The following is a 15,435-nucleotide window of genomic DNA, read 5'->3' as shown; positions in this document are numbered from 1 at the left end:
TTACAAGGAGGGAGTGGTGGTCTGTGGGGAGGTGAGTAGGAGATTACTACTATAACTTCCATTCCTATTACTTTCTCCCAGAGTTAAATAGGGGGGAAATATAACTTGTTGAGTCACTTTTAGTAATTGCACATTTAGTAATGACCCCACTTGGGTTTTTCTTGGCAAAGATACTGGAGTGGTTTGTCATTTCCTTCTTCAACTCATTTTACAGATGAGGAAACTGAGGCAAACAGGTTAAGTGACTTGCCCAGGATCACACAATTAGCATCTTAGGCTTGATTTGAATTCATGAAGATGAGTTTTCCTGACCCCGGGTCCAGGAATCTAGCTACTATTGTTCTTTCTTTAACACATATTGCTGGTTGAGTGGTTGGTGGCACCAATCAAATGTGTGTCCAAATGTATGTGATAATGGGTGAATGTTACTGCTTGGACAATGCCTTGGGGAAATATAGAGGGGACCAAAGATAACATCTGAATTTAGTAGAGTGAACAATGAGCGAGATCATGTTTTTATATCATTATGTATTTATTTTTTTCTTTTATTCAGGCTTCAAGTCTCTCTGTTCAATCTTTTTATGTGTGGTACATAGCTGTTTAGGGATGATACTTTTGCAGGGATGCCAGGGCCAGCACAATATCTGGTTAGCTTCATTGCCTGCATGATCTAGATTGGTTGAATTGTGGAAATGAGGAGCCTTACAGAGAGTTAGAAAGAGAAAGGAGGGAGAGAGGGAAATGGCAGCTGAGGCAAGCACCAACCATATCTGTCCCTTTCCTCTTCCAATGTTTAGTTTGCAACAATCAGGTGACCCCCTCAGAGGTATTAAACTCTGTAACATTTGACCAGTACCTGTTTTCTACTTGGAGGTAACAGGAACGTATAGATGTATGAGTCAGACCCTGGAGTGGAGTTCCTGGGACTTTGGAGATGAATTATATTGTTGTTGTCTGTTCAGCAATTCAACTGTAACCATAAGAATCGCAGAAAGCTTCTATATTACTCCCAGATCCCAATGTCTACCACCTGTGGTGGATAAGCTTCCTATATACCATTTTACTGGGAGGTCTTTCACAAGATACTGTACTTCTGGGTTGGAAGGAGGAAATAGATTCCAATCTGAGAGCAAGTTTTTATATAGGAAAGGGGGAAGTAATGACTTTTTTTTTCATGTTACAAGTGGCTTGATTTTTTTGTTTTTTTTAGAAAGATTTTATTTATTTTGAGTTTTACAATTTTTCTCCCATTCTTGCTTGCCTCCCCCCACCCCCACAGAAGGTATTCTGTTAGTCTTTACAATGTTTCCATTGTATAAATTGATTTCAGTTGAATGCGACAGAGAGAAATCATATCCTTTTTTTTTTTTAAGGTTATTTTTGTAAGGCAAATGGAGTTAAGTGGCTTGCCCAAGGCTACACAGCTAGGTAATTATTAAGTGTCTGAGGCTAGATTTGAACCCAGGTACTCCTGACTCCAAGGCAGGTGCTTTATCCACTACACCACCTAGCCGCCCTGAGAAATCATATCCTTAAGGAAGAAAAATAAGTATAAGAGATAGCAAAATTACATAATAAGATAATGAGTTATTTTTTCTAAATTGAAAGTAATAGTCTTTGGTCTTTGTTCAAACTCCACAATTCTTTCTTTGGATATAGATGGTATTCTCTATTGCAGATAGCCCCAAATTGTGCTTGATTGCTGCAATGAAGGAATGAGCAAGTCCATTAAGGTTAATCATCACCCCTACGTTGCTGTTAGGGTATACAATGTTTTTCTGGTTCTGCTCGTCTCGCTCAGCATCAGTTCATGCAAATCCTTCAAGGGTTCCCTGAATTCCCATCCCTGGTTTCTAATAGAACAATAGTGTTCCATGACATACATATAAAGTGGTTTGATTTTTACTAAATTTTCATTCAGTCTAATTAAACTGCTGTTTGACTGGATTTAGTGGAACTGATGAATGGTACAATCATCAGTGTTTTACATTTCTAGAAAAAAATAGTTTGGGAGTAAATTATGGGGTGATTGACATCATAGACCTGATTTTTCAGTCATTTCAGTTATGTCCAACTCTTCATGACCCCACTTGGCAAAGCTAATGGAGTGTCATTTCTTTCTCTAGTCCATTTTACAACAAGGAAACTGAGACAAAGAGGATCAAGTGACTTGTTCAGGTTCACAATGGTAAATATATGAGGTAGGACTGGAACTCAGGTCTTCCTGATTCCTTCCTGATTCTAGGTCTGACACATGGGTGCCTAGCTGGGTTTGACTGGGTCAAACTATTTCAGTACATATAGAAAAGTCCAAGAGGGCAGCATAATGTTGATTTAAAGTCAGAAGACTATGCAAATTGGAGTACTTTACATCTCTCTGGCTCTTAGTTTCCTCATTTGAAAAAATGAAGTTGGATTTAATCTTCCCTAAGTTTCCTTCTAGCTCTAATTTTTTAAAGTGTTATGTCTCTAGAAATATGAATTCTTTCAGGGATCATAAATTGCTCCCTGAAACAGAGTAGAATTCTTAGAAAGATGACCCATGGCTATGAAACTCAAAATTATCTAGTTGATTTATTGATGGGAGAATGAAATAAATCTAATTATTTTAATGAAATAAGCAAAATAATGGGTGATTTAATTTTCTACTTCTCATCTGAATATTATGTTCTTGTCCAAACACACTCACTCTCTTCCATATTGCTTTATTCATATATATATATGTGTGCATATGAATATATAGTATAGTATATATATACATACATATACACAACTCATATATATACATAAACACACATATAAACACACACACATACACACACACACTCACAAATATCTATATCTATCTATCTCAATCTCCATATTCACCAAGTTCCTTGAATCCTCAGAGAGGGAATAAACTGAACTCCTTCAGGGCTTTGCTGATGAGCTTCTTCCCAAGACTCAATTCAGTGGAAACTGTTAGATAGGTCAATTTCTGTAGTCCAAACAGAGTTTCATAAGAAAAATAACTGGAGAGGATCTAACATTGTATACTATTATCTTATTTTACAGAAGTTATAAGTAATTGAATCAAGATTTGAGTCCTGTTCATGTTGTGACTGGTGAGAGAAGATAAGGACAATTTAAAAAAAGTTGGGTACATTGAAGATGACAAAAGGACCAAGTTAGGTATATGTGGGTAATGATAACTGACAAGAGACAGAAGATTGTGCTACTTGATGCTTAATTTGCTTCTGTTTTCTCTGCCAAGGAAAATGATCTTTGGATTGGAAAGGTCAGAATTCGAATGGATAATTGGGAACTGATGCCCAAGGTAAGTAAGGAGATAGCAAGAGAGCATTTGTCTGTTTGTGATAAATCCAGACCCTTGGTATAGAGGAAATACGCTTTAGATAATAAAGAATTGATAGATGTGAGTGCTGAGACACTGTTGGTGATATTTAAAAGATTGGAGAATAGGGAAAATACCACAGGACTGGAACAAGGAAAATGTTTTCCTGATTTTCAAAAAAGGGAAGAGAATCAAATCTAAAATTTGATTGACTGGCAAAATTCTAACATGCATTATTAAAGAGAGGGTTACTGAATACATGTAAAAAGAAGAAATGATTGGAAAAACCATGGTTTCATCAAAAATAGATTATGCCTTATTAACCTTATTCTCTTTTTTTGACATGGGTAATGCTACAGTTATAGTTCATTTAGTTTTTAGCAAAGCATTTGATTAAGAATTTCATAGTATTCTTATGTAAAAGAAAGAAAGTTATAGGCTAAGTAATAGTATAATCAGGTGTATTCAGAATTAGTTGAATGAGCTCAAAGAATAGTATTAATGGTTCATTGTCAACTTGGAAGGAATTCTCTTGTGGAGTGTCCTAGGATGCTATGTTTGTTTCTGTGCTGTTATACTTACATACATACTTACAAACATAATCACACACACACACACACACACATATATATATATATATATATATACATATATAGATATAGGCGCACACACACATACACACATATATATGTATATATTGAATGACTTAAAGACATATGTATGGGAATTTGCTGATGATACAAAGCTGAGAGGGATAACTAAGACATGAACTGATAATTAGGATCCAAAAATATCTTAACTACTTAGAGCATTGGACCAAATCTGGTGACATGACACTTTAGGGATAAAGGTAAAGTTAAGGTTAAAAAAACTTTATAAATTGAAAATTGAAGAGGCATCAGTAGGTAGCTGATTGAAAAAAAACCTGTTTTTTTGTGGTCTGCAAGCTCAGATTGAGTCAACTGTGTGATGTGGTTGCCAAAAAGCTCATGTGAACTGGGACAGTAATATGAAAGATAAAACTTTGTGGTTTGAGGTGATAGTTTCTCTATGATTTATTTACCTAGTGGAAGAAGGTAATGGACAAAAGCAACTATGGGCTAGAATATACAATTTTATTTTAAAATCTTTAGCAAGAAGAATTATAGATGGTTTTGAGCAGGAATGTCTCTTAAAGTAGAGAAAAATCCCAGAAGCTAAGACTAGACTATTAATGTTTGGCAATAGATCCAACTATGTGAAGTCATTAACCCAAGAGCCTTTAAGAATGAAAACTGAAGGAAGACAATAAATAGGAAAAAAATGCAAAAAGATTGGTAAAAGTCATAATAAACTAGTGTCAACAACAAGGGCAGTGGAACCATTACCCTTAGACCTTAGATCCAAAGACACAGATGTATGTACAGAAAGGTCAAAATAACAATAAAAACAAATTGTAAAAAGCAGCCAGACTGGACCAAATTTATATAAAGAATATATATGCTGGAGAAGGTTGTGAAGGTGTTTAAGATTGATATGCAAGTGATTTGGGAAGATACCAGAGGAATGGAAAAATACTCAAACTTGGTCAATAAACAGTTGCAACAACAAAATGATCAAGAAAATATACTCTCCCCCAAAACAAAATCATTATATGGGTCATCTATGCAGGAAAAGAATACAGCCTATAATGAAACTCTTAGAAGACTATAGGTTGGATTTTAAAATATTATTCAATCACATCTTTACCATTTTTAATTGACTAGAATATATAGAGAATATAGATTTCCAGGTGCTTATCATTTATTGATGATAAAAAAGTTTAATTCAGGAAGAAAATTCTACCTTAAGGGCTCTTTCTTAAAAGCTAGCTCTCAACCACACATAAAAATTATTCAAAATTGCTAGAAAGATTCAACAATAGTAATACCCTAAAGAGTCATGATATGTCCATTTGATTATAGATATCAGAATATGTATGAAAGAATGGATGAAGCATGTTCGCCCAAAGGGACTGTCCCTATGGTGAAAGAGATCTGGTTCTGAGTCCAAATTGAATTAGCTTCTGTATGGATGGTGAGATTCAACAGATGCTCCAACTTTTGGTTATTTGAACTGCTTGCACTGAAACTTGGAATACTGGAATTCAAAAGAGTTTGGCTTGGCCAGTCACAGGAAAGGCCAAGTGGTTGCAGAATGTTTAGTGTTCAGATTACAACATGTACAACCAATAGAGACAATCCATTTGATATCTGATTCTAGGACAGATAATACAGATGAACAACAAGTTGAGACTAGAATTGAATAAGAAGGGAAAATCAGGCTGAATTGCCTGATAGAATCCTTAAAGCTCCTTCAGGGACCATGCACTTTCTATGAAAACAAAGATCCATCAATTTAATGCCAATATTGCACCAAGTTCACAAGACTCAGAAAATAATATGGCCTGCTTTCCTCCTTACAACTCTACTTATAATAATACCAATACCAATAATAATAATAATATTTCTATAGTTTTATAAAATGCTTTATATATGTTAAGTGATCATAACAACAATCCTATGTTAGATGTCAGATCCTGTTTTTCTTCAAGTTTTATAGTTGAGGAAAGTAGAAATTGATTAGTCCAAATCAGATAGCTTCTGATTATTTGAATCAAAATTTGAATTTAGGTCTTCCTGACTTTTACCTAGTCATTTGGGAGACACAATGGTGGTTGTTACCAGACATGGAGGTGATGAAGAGGCACAAGTGCAGCACAATAGATAGAACATTGAACTTAGAGTCAAGCTGAGTTCAAACTGGACTATATATATATATATATATATATATATATATATATACACACTAGTTGCATGAATTGGGGCAAGTCACTTAACCTCTTCTTTCTTTGATTTCATCAACTATAAAATGGTGATAAAAATAATAATAGTACCTATCTTCTAGGGTTATAAATGAGATAATATTTGCAAAGCACTCCCTCCCACCTAGAGGAAAATTTTTAAGGTATGGGTTCATTTAGGTGACCTTTGAAGTCCTTTCCAAACATGATATTTTGTGAGTTTGAGTCCTCAAATCTAGGGTTCCCATTAGAATGAAGATCCTTCCATCCTCTCTTCCATCCTCCATATTTGTACTTGGACTTTGCATGTACACAGCCTAGGAATCTGATTATGCTTAGGAAGGTAAACTCAATTAGAATTAGTGCTGGATTTAGATTCAGAGAATCTGAGTTTGAATCCTGCCTCCCTGAATTGTTTTGCACTTATCTTTGGTCCAGTTAGTTTACCTTATTGAAGTTCAGTTTATTCATCTTTAAAAATGAGAGATTTGGGCTAGATCACCTCCAACACTGTTGCAACCTCTCTGATACTGAGCTATTTCCCACCCTTGTCTTAGCCCTATTTCTTTCAGGTGCCAACATGGATTGGAGGTCTGATAGAGAGGGAGTGGGGGCTTTCTTTTAGAGGGTCCTCTTACAGTATTGGGGATTGAGGTAGTTCTTCCCCATTTGGAGGTAAAATTTTGCCCTGGCTCAAGTCTTTTTACTGACTTTTTCCAGAGTGGGCTGTCAGTGCAAAAGCTATTCTTTATTTATGCAAAAGGAGGTCCAGATGCTGGAGACAAATGATGTAGAGAAGGGACAGTCTAAAGCCCATCAGGTAGGAAATGATGAGGATGTTTTGGCAAGACTAGTTTGAGACTCCTTTGGAATTCTGGAGTTGAAACCCACTCATTTTCTTTACTTCCATTTCTTCCCTGTTATTATATATTCCAACAAACAATAGTAATAAAGGGAGACAGCCTTCTCAACTGTACTGAGTGGTCAGCATCAAAAATGGTTATCCTTTATGTTTAGCATAATTATACATGTATAAGGGAAGAGGAGAGGGAAGGGAGGGAGAAAAATGTGGAACTCAAAATCTTACATAATCTTGCATAAAAATGATTGTTGAAAATGATCTTTATATGTAGTTGAAAAAATAATTTTATTTAAAAAAAGAATAGTTATCCTTTAAGTGCTAATTTGGGTTGCTTTTTATGCATTTGAAACTGCATCAAAACTAGATAACTAACAAATTTGTGATTACTTAGTTTAATAATTATATATGTACAACCTGTATTATTTGCTGCCATGGGGAGGGGAGAGGGAAGGGAGAGCAATAGAAAAATATGGAACTCAAAAACAAAAAAAGATGAATGTTGAAAACTATCTTTGCATATAATTGGAAAAAATAAAATAAAAAACTACTTAGTTTAATTTGGTGGAGTAATTGTTAAAATAAGGTGATGCATTACATTAGAAGGAAAGATGTAAATTATTGAGGGTTTGTAAATTCAATACAGGGCTGCAGGAAGTTGGATAAAATGTCTGACCTGGAGTCTGGAAGATGTGAATTCAAATATGGTCTCAGACACATAATATCTGTGTGACCCTGGGTGAGTCACCTTACCCTGTTTGCCTTAGTTTCCTCATCTATAAAATGAAAAGAAGGAAAGGGGAAAACCACTATCAAGAAAATCTTAAATGGGGTCTTGAAGAGTCACACATGACTGAACAACAACATTAAATTCACTTTGGATTTTGTCAGAATAAACTGACTGAGGGGAGAGAAAAGAAGGTTGGAATTACACTTTTTTTTTAGATTTTCTAAGGCAATGGGGTTAAGTGGCTTGCCCAAGGCCACATGGCTAGGTAATTATTAAGTGTCTGAGGCCAGATTTGAACTCAGGTACTCCTGACTCCAAGGCCAGTACTCTATCCACTGCACCACCTAGCCACCCCAAGGAATTACACTTTTAATAGAGTTTTGGTCAAATTGGCCGTATTTTTGCTCCCAGCCAAGACTCTCCAACTCCTCTCTTTGTGCCTGTACTGTCTGTCCCATCATCAAGTCCTTCAGGTGTCCTTCATTGAGGGAGAGATCCCACCAGGCCCAGTTCCTTCCCTTCTCTATGCTTCAGTCTCTGGACTTCAACACTATGCCATCCCCCAACATGGATACATCTCCCCTCCATACTTTTGGCTTCCTATTGTAGGTCTTCCTCATTAGAATGTAAGCCCCACTGAGGATAAGGGACTATTGTTTTTGTCTAGTATTTGTATCTTCAGCACTTACCACAGTGCCTGAGTCACAGTAAAGCTCTTAATAAATATAGTTGCTTTGCCTTGACCTGTTCTGGAGTGCATTTCTTCTTTCCCTCCACCTCCCTCTCTTTCTTCAAAATGTATCCTGAGTACCACCTTATGAATGAAGCTCTTCCCACCCTCTTCACTCCTCTCTCCTACACTGTTTTGTATTGAATTACTTTCATTTATTTACTTTATATTTATTCTGCATATCGTTTTGAATCTATGCATTGTCTTTTCAATTAGCATGTAAGCTCTTTTAAAATGGGATTATTTCATTCTTTGTATTTGTATCTCTACCCTACCATAATGCTTTGTAATAAATAGCAGGAGAAGAGAGAGGTAGAGAAAAAGGGAGGAGAGAGTGAGAGGAGAGAAGAGGAGAGAGGAAGAGAAGAGAAGGGAAGAGGAGAGGGGGGGAGAAGGAATCATTTTACTTCTTTAGAATTCAGTTTCCAAATATAGAAAAGAAAAAGGTCCTGGATGGTTTCAATGATTCCCCCCAGTTCTAAGTTTTTGATTTTACAGATTTGAACTGGTACCATGAAGGTGGTTAAGTGAACAAGGAAAGGAGTCATGTTTTTCCTTTTGTCTTGGAATGTTGTGCACATAAAAAGGCAATGATTTTCTAGAAAAGCTCTGGCCTCTTCAAGTAAAGTGAGCTCCCCAAGCATGGGAAGCTCTGCCTCTCTCCCTCTGCTGGTGCTTAAGGAATGCCAGTGAGGTAGGCAGGTGTACAAATACAGGAGCTGCTGCAGTGAAAGATGTTTCCACGACTATACCAAATATGTCCAGAACCAACCTTTTCCATGCTCCAGATGTAAGCATCATGTTACTCCAACTTTGCAGTCTTGTTACTGTGAGGTCAGGCTTGGATGAACCAAGCTGATTTTGGCACTTATAATTGTCTGTCTAAGTTTTCATTGTGTCATTTGGGGGATTTAATGAGGCTTGAACTTAAGCTGTTTTGGGTCTGAAGTTTAACACATTGAATAAGAAGGGGAAGCATTCTGCATAATTTTATTAAAAGGTCAATGTGATTTGTTTAACTGAGCTTGCATTAGATGCACATTGGTTACTCTACTGTGGGACTAATCTCTTATTTCATTTTATTTGGGCAGGACGAGGAAGAGTGAAGGACTTAGCAGATGGGTTCATTGAAGCAAAGAGAAAAAAGTAGTTGCATTTTTCCTGTGATACAAAATACCCATCAGACTTGAAGATGTGAGGAAGGGGTAATGTATGGAGAAAAGTTGTTAGGAAGAGTAGGAGACATGCTCTTGATAGCCTTTTGACTTTCCCTACAGAGTGATAGTGGTAGGTTTGTTGAAAGTATCTTCAAAGACTAGGTTTCCCTTGAGTTGACTCTGGGCAGGAATATTTTAAGATTTCCATGGATCTTTGATCTCATAAATGGGAATGCTCCTTCCAGCTATGCAGATTGTATCCTATTATACAAGCTCTCTTTTCTTGAAGGATCATTATCAATCAGTCAGAATGAAATTTTCACATCAATCACAGCTCAATGGGAAGAATACTGGATTTGGAGGCCAAGGATTTCTCATTTTTTTTTCCATTTGCTCTGTGTGACTTTGGGTAAGTAGCTTAATGCCTAAGATCCTCAGTTTCCTCAAGTATAAAATGAGAGGGGCTAGAGGATCTCTAGGGTTCCTTTCAGCTCTCCTGGAAGGCAGGGACTGTTGATGCCTTTTGTGGTATTCCAAGTGCTTGGTACATTATCTACTGTCAGACTGGTTCTAGCTAGGAAGCACAATGGAAGAGCATTAGGCTTAGAATCAGAAAGATGTGAGTACAAATCTAGCCTGCCGAAATTAAAATTATTCTGTATCATTTAATAAATGATTCTATTCTGTAGTTGACACTATTTTGTATTACCTCCCTATTTTATCAAACTACTTTTCTCTTTTTAAGTTAAGTTCATCAATGCAATTTTCCCTCCCAGTTAGTTTAAATGTGTAATTGAAAGGAAAAGTTGTTATTCATGTGGTGATCTCCTGAGACATCTGCTCATAGCCCCAATTGCCTTAACCTGGTACCATATCCCAGAAGGCAAATCATCTGTCCTTACCTGTCCTTTTACAATTTGAGGAGGTTTGATCTTCCTCAGGGGCACAACAAACCTGATGGTTCAAATCTCCTAGTCAAGATTACAAAAGGCAGAGGAATCCCATAGAACAATTAACATTCCTTAATTGTCTCAGAAGGGTATGATTAGCCACACCTGAATGCCAACCTACTTTTCTTAATATAGCCAAAAATAATGGTCCCCAACTACCCAAACCCCCTCTTTTCTGACTTGTCCCCCCATTAAGGTATCTAGTCATCTTGAGATGACCAGTCTTACCCACTTTGATGGCAGTTGAGTCACTGTTTTTTGAGTCACTGTTAATAAAGTACTTTTGTTTGGATCATGTACCTCAGTTTACCTTCATTGCATTTACTCTAGACTAAACTCAGACACTAACTGCATAACCCAGGTCAAGACACCTACCTGTTGTATGTCTCAGTTTTCTCAGCTATAAAATTGTGATAACAATACCTTTTAAGATTGTTTTGAGGATCAAATAGTAGGTGCTTTTTTTTGAGGCACATTTGTTTTTGAGTCATTTCAGTTGAACTCATTTGTGATTTTCTTGGCAAAGCAATTGGAGTGGTTTGTCATTCCTTCTCCAGCTCATATTACAGATGAAGAAACTGAGACAAATAGTGTTAAGTGCCTTGCCCAGGATCACATAAGCAGTAAAGCCTTTGAGATAAGATTTGAATTCAGAAGATGGCACTATGTCACCACCTTGTTACCCCACACTGACACTGGGTTTCTCCATTTCAATTTTGATTGATCCATAGTTTTAATTCTTTGAAGACTGGGATTCTATGACTTCCAATGTATACAATGTGACCAGAAGAATACTGATGCTACAATCTTACTTCAGGTTGAAACTCAGGGACATTTAGAGGCTTGGTATTTAGTACCACTCTGTCCCTAGGCTTATACAATCTTCAATTTAGAATTGGGTGAGACTTTAGATGCCTTCTCTTTGAGTTTACCTTCTATCTAACTCTGGAAGAGAAAGGCAGGCTGATGACTTTGTGCTACTCTGACTCACTTAAGTCCAATTCACATTCAAATCAAGACATCACCCCATTGGAACTCTTCAAAAAACGAAGTCTGAACAACAACGTTCCATCTATCTGTAAATCTTCATCTACTACAGCTTGGCAAGTGCTTCATTTTTAAAAATGGTGTCTCCTTTATTAGTATTTGATTTGCTTGAGGGTAAGGAAAAATATTTTTGCCTTTCTTTGTATCTCCAGTACTTAGCATGGTACCTGTCATATATTTAGCATTTAATAAATGTTTGTTGTCTCTGACTAATTAGTCTCCCTGCATTCAATCTTTCCCCTTTCCTGAATACAGCTGCCAACTAGACAATCCTCAAGTGTAGTCTGATCATTCCACTTCCATTCTCATAAAGCTTCAGTGGTTTCCTATTACTTTTAGGATAAAATACAAATTTCTCTGTTTGGCATTTAAAACCTTTTACAATCTGGCTCCAGTCTATTTTTCCAGGTTGATTACACACAACTGTCCCTTATTAACTCTGCAATCCAACCAAAAGAACACATTTGCTATTTCTCATAATTACTGCCTCCATGTCTTTCCATTGGTTGTTCCCCAAGCTTGGAATGTATTCTGTCCCCATTTTTTATTCTCTTCAAGGTTCAACTCAAGTGTCATTCCCTCAAGAAGTTTTTCTTATTCCCTGACTTATTGATGGATTCTCTATCATCATATATTTATTCTGTAAATATCCTCCATGAATTTTTCTTCAGATAGTTTGTAGTTCCTTAGAAGAATAAAAACTCCTTGAGGGCAATGATTGTCTCACTTTTGTCTCTGCTCTAGCATAGTGCTTGGTACATGTTAAGTTCTTAATCAATGCTTCTTGATTGATTGATCATTTATGATTAAGAAGAAGAGTATGCAATTCCCATCCATATATATATATATATATATATGTATATATATATATATATATATGTATCCTATTTCTGTGAATTCCAGTTTCAAGTAGTGCCTATGTGGTACCTTTGTGCCTTTCTCACTAGATCTCATAAAATATGAAGCTTGGCTAATTTCTAAAATTCTCAGCATGAAAGAGGCATCCTAGATAATGCCTTAGACATTTATTAGCTGTGTGATCCTGGGCAAGTCACTTAAACCTCTATTTGCCTTAATTCAGGAGAAGGTAATGACAAATCACTCCAATACACTTTACCAGGAAAACCCCAGGGACAGTATTGGTATCTAAAGAGTCACAGACTTAAACAATAGATCTTAACAAAATGGGGAGGGTTTTGAGCATAGGCTTGGTGATGGCTTATTGTCTGAGAACCAGTCTAGCTAAGTGGCAGAAAGGTGATTATGGCAGAACAGAAACAATACTGGTTGTGAATTCAGAGGACCTGGATTCAAATTCTGCACCTGCTAATTCCTATATATATGACCTTTTGATGCAGGGAATTATGAAACGTAGCTTTAATGTCGTTAAAATCTTTGCTGTTAATTGTGAATTGTGGAAGGCTGTTTGCTCCTGAGATGTAAACTGACTCCTGTTGATTGTATCCTGTCTCCCATTTTCCTCTTCACCTAACCTTGAGCCCTAGATGCTTGCATGATGAGAAATGATGTATTGAACTTGGGGGTCTTGCACCTTGGGATAGGAAGTACCAGTACATAGCCTGCCATTGGAAGATACCTGGCCCAAGGTGCAAGACCACTCCCCAAGAGTCACCCCTTGTCCAACCTACTACAGAAGAGTATTTAACAGGAAGCACCCCCACTTCTTTCAGTTCCTTTTTGACTCTAACTTCCATCCAGTTGGATGGGTTTTTCTCACACTCTTTCTTGGGCCATGTGGAGCACCATGGGCCTCCCCTGTGCCACATGGTCAGACTAAAGCCAAGCCTCATGACCGCTTGCCCTTTCTCTCTCTCTCTCTCTCTCTCTCTCTCTCTCTCTCTCTCTCTCTCTCTCACACACACACACACATACACACACACACACTCTACTTAACCTAGCCTGTACTCAAAGAGCTTACTGCTTTTCTAGGAGTTTTTAACCTGTTTACTTTGTTATATTTATAATAAAATCCTGAACAGTTTTAAAATCCCAAAGAAAGCACTCAAATTCTTTTGCTTTTCAGTGGCCCTAGATCTTCTATATCTCAGCAGCAACACTTTGGTTGGCTGATTTCATTTGGTCTCAGTTTCTTCAGACAAACTAAAAAGGAAGTTGGACTAGATGTCCTATGAGGTCCCTTCCAGCTCAAAGTTCATTATCTTTGAAATCACGACTTGTTTTCTCATGGAAAATCTGGTCACTGGGTCATGGCTGGACAGAATGAGTTACAATACTCTTAAATGAAAGATTTTAGTGTATACCAACAGAAAGGAGACTCATATCAATGAAGTCAAATATTTTGAAGGAACAATAATCAGAGGTAGAGTGATAAATGCTAAAAAAAAAACCCCTGACATTCAGAAAAAAATGCACCCCAACACACTAAAATTTAATCTTTATTATTAACGTTTTTCTCCAATCAACAATCAACCAAACAATAAACCAAACCTTGATTTACAGTGTTTGCTGATTTCTGAGGTGAAAATGCTCACCCTGAAAATTTAGCAATTGGTTCATATGAGCTGGTTTGACCTGGCTCTAGGACGCCTCTGTAATAACTCATATTTATATGGCAATTCAAGAGTGTCAATACATAATGGCTAGAAGATCAAGCTCAGAGCTAGGAAAAAGCCTAGGATTCAAGCCTACCTCTGACACATACTAACTGGTTAATGGGAAAAGTAGAAGACTTTGAATTAGGTAATCTGTCCTAGATAACATTCTGAGATTTAAAATCATGAACAAGTTGTCAACTAATTCCTGGTGGAGGGAGTTTCTACATTAAAGTTCCCCATACTAATGAAATCATAGATAGATAGATCCATCTATTCATCTTTATCTATCTATATCTATCTATCTATCTATCTATCTATCTATCTATCTATCTATCTATCTATCCATCATCTATCTATTTATCTATCCTTCCTTTACAATCCTGTAAAGTTGGTAGTGCATGCAATATGGTGTCCATTTAACTGATAGTGAAGGTTAAAGGACTTGCCCACTATCACATAGCTAACATTATTGTTAGTTCTCAAAGAAGTTTAATGTTATCACAAAGGTAATATCTTGACTTGCTCACGAATAGTAGCCTCACTGTCCTCTCCATAGTCATCAAAGTCCCATAGCAAACCAAAAGTCAAGGTGAATGGAGATGACCCAGAATGCAATGAGTAACTTTGATGTTTCTAAATTAAGGTCTTTCCCAGGTCTCAGTTTGTCTGAGGCAACCCCCATTCAGTGACAAAGAGTTAGGAAAGAATAAGTAAGATATCCATCTGGAAAGGGAACTAAGATTCTAACTCTGATGCATACTCCTGATTCTAAATTTAAAACTTTTTCCATCATTCCCTTTGCATGACTATTTAAGTACTGAGTGAAGTAGTAGAAATTAATTTATGAGATTACCTAGTTTTCTTCCAGCAGATAACAGAGCCCAGGGAGAAGTGCAGAAAAATTATATAATTTCTTTCTCTATAAAATAACAAGTCTATGATTCTTCAATTTTTATAACTTTATTACAGGAAGAAAAAAAGACTTTGAAATGATTTTGAATGTCTTTGGGATATTTGTAAAGATGCAAAGAATATATCAATTTAAATTTCATTGGTCAGACTTTTTTTTTTGAAAGAGACATGGGTCATCTTTGTTACTTCCAAATATAAGGGTCATTATGGTATATTTAGCATGGGAAAAGCAGAAGACTCAGTTAGGAAATCTGGCAACTTGTAGTGACTCTACTATATTTATAGTTTTCCAAAAAGTGGAATGGTACCTCTTGGAAGC

The 15,435-nt window shown here is 36.6% G+C and overlaps 1 protein-coding gene across 1 annotated transcript in view; it reads right to left on the bottom strand.

The window, feature by feature from the left end:
* The window catches only part of CA10 (carbonic anhydrase 10), a 668,840-nt gene that overhangs the window by 16,106 nt on the left and 637,299 nt on the right, over positions 1 to 15,435 (bottom strand). The window lies entirely within an intron of this gene.

Source organism: Macrotis lagotis, chromosome 2, assembly GCF_037893015.1.
Source record: "Macrotis lagotis isolate mMagLag1 chromosome 2, bilby.v1.9.chrom.fasta, whole genome shotgun sequence".
Classification (NCBI taxonomy): Eukaryota; Metazoa; Chordata; class Mammalia; order Peramelemorphia; family Peramelidae; genus Macrotis; species Macrotis lagotis.
The sequence above is the reverse complement of the archived record's forward strand: the minus strand, read 5'-3'. Positions and strand labels throughout refer to the sequence as shown.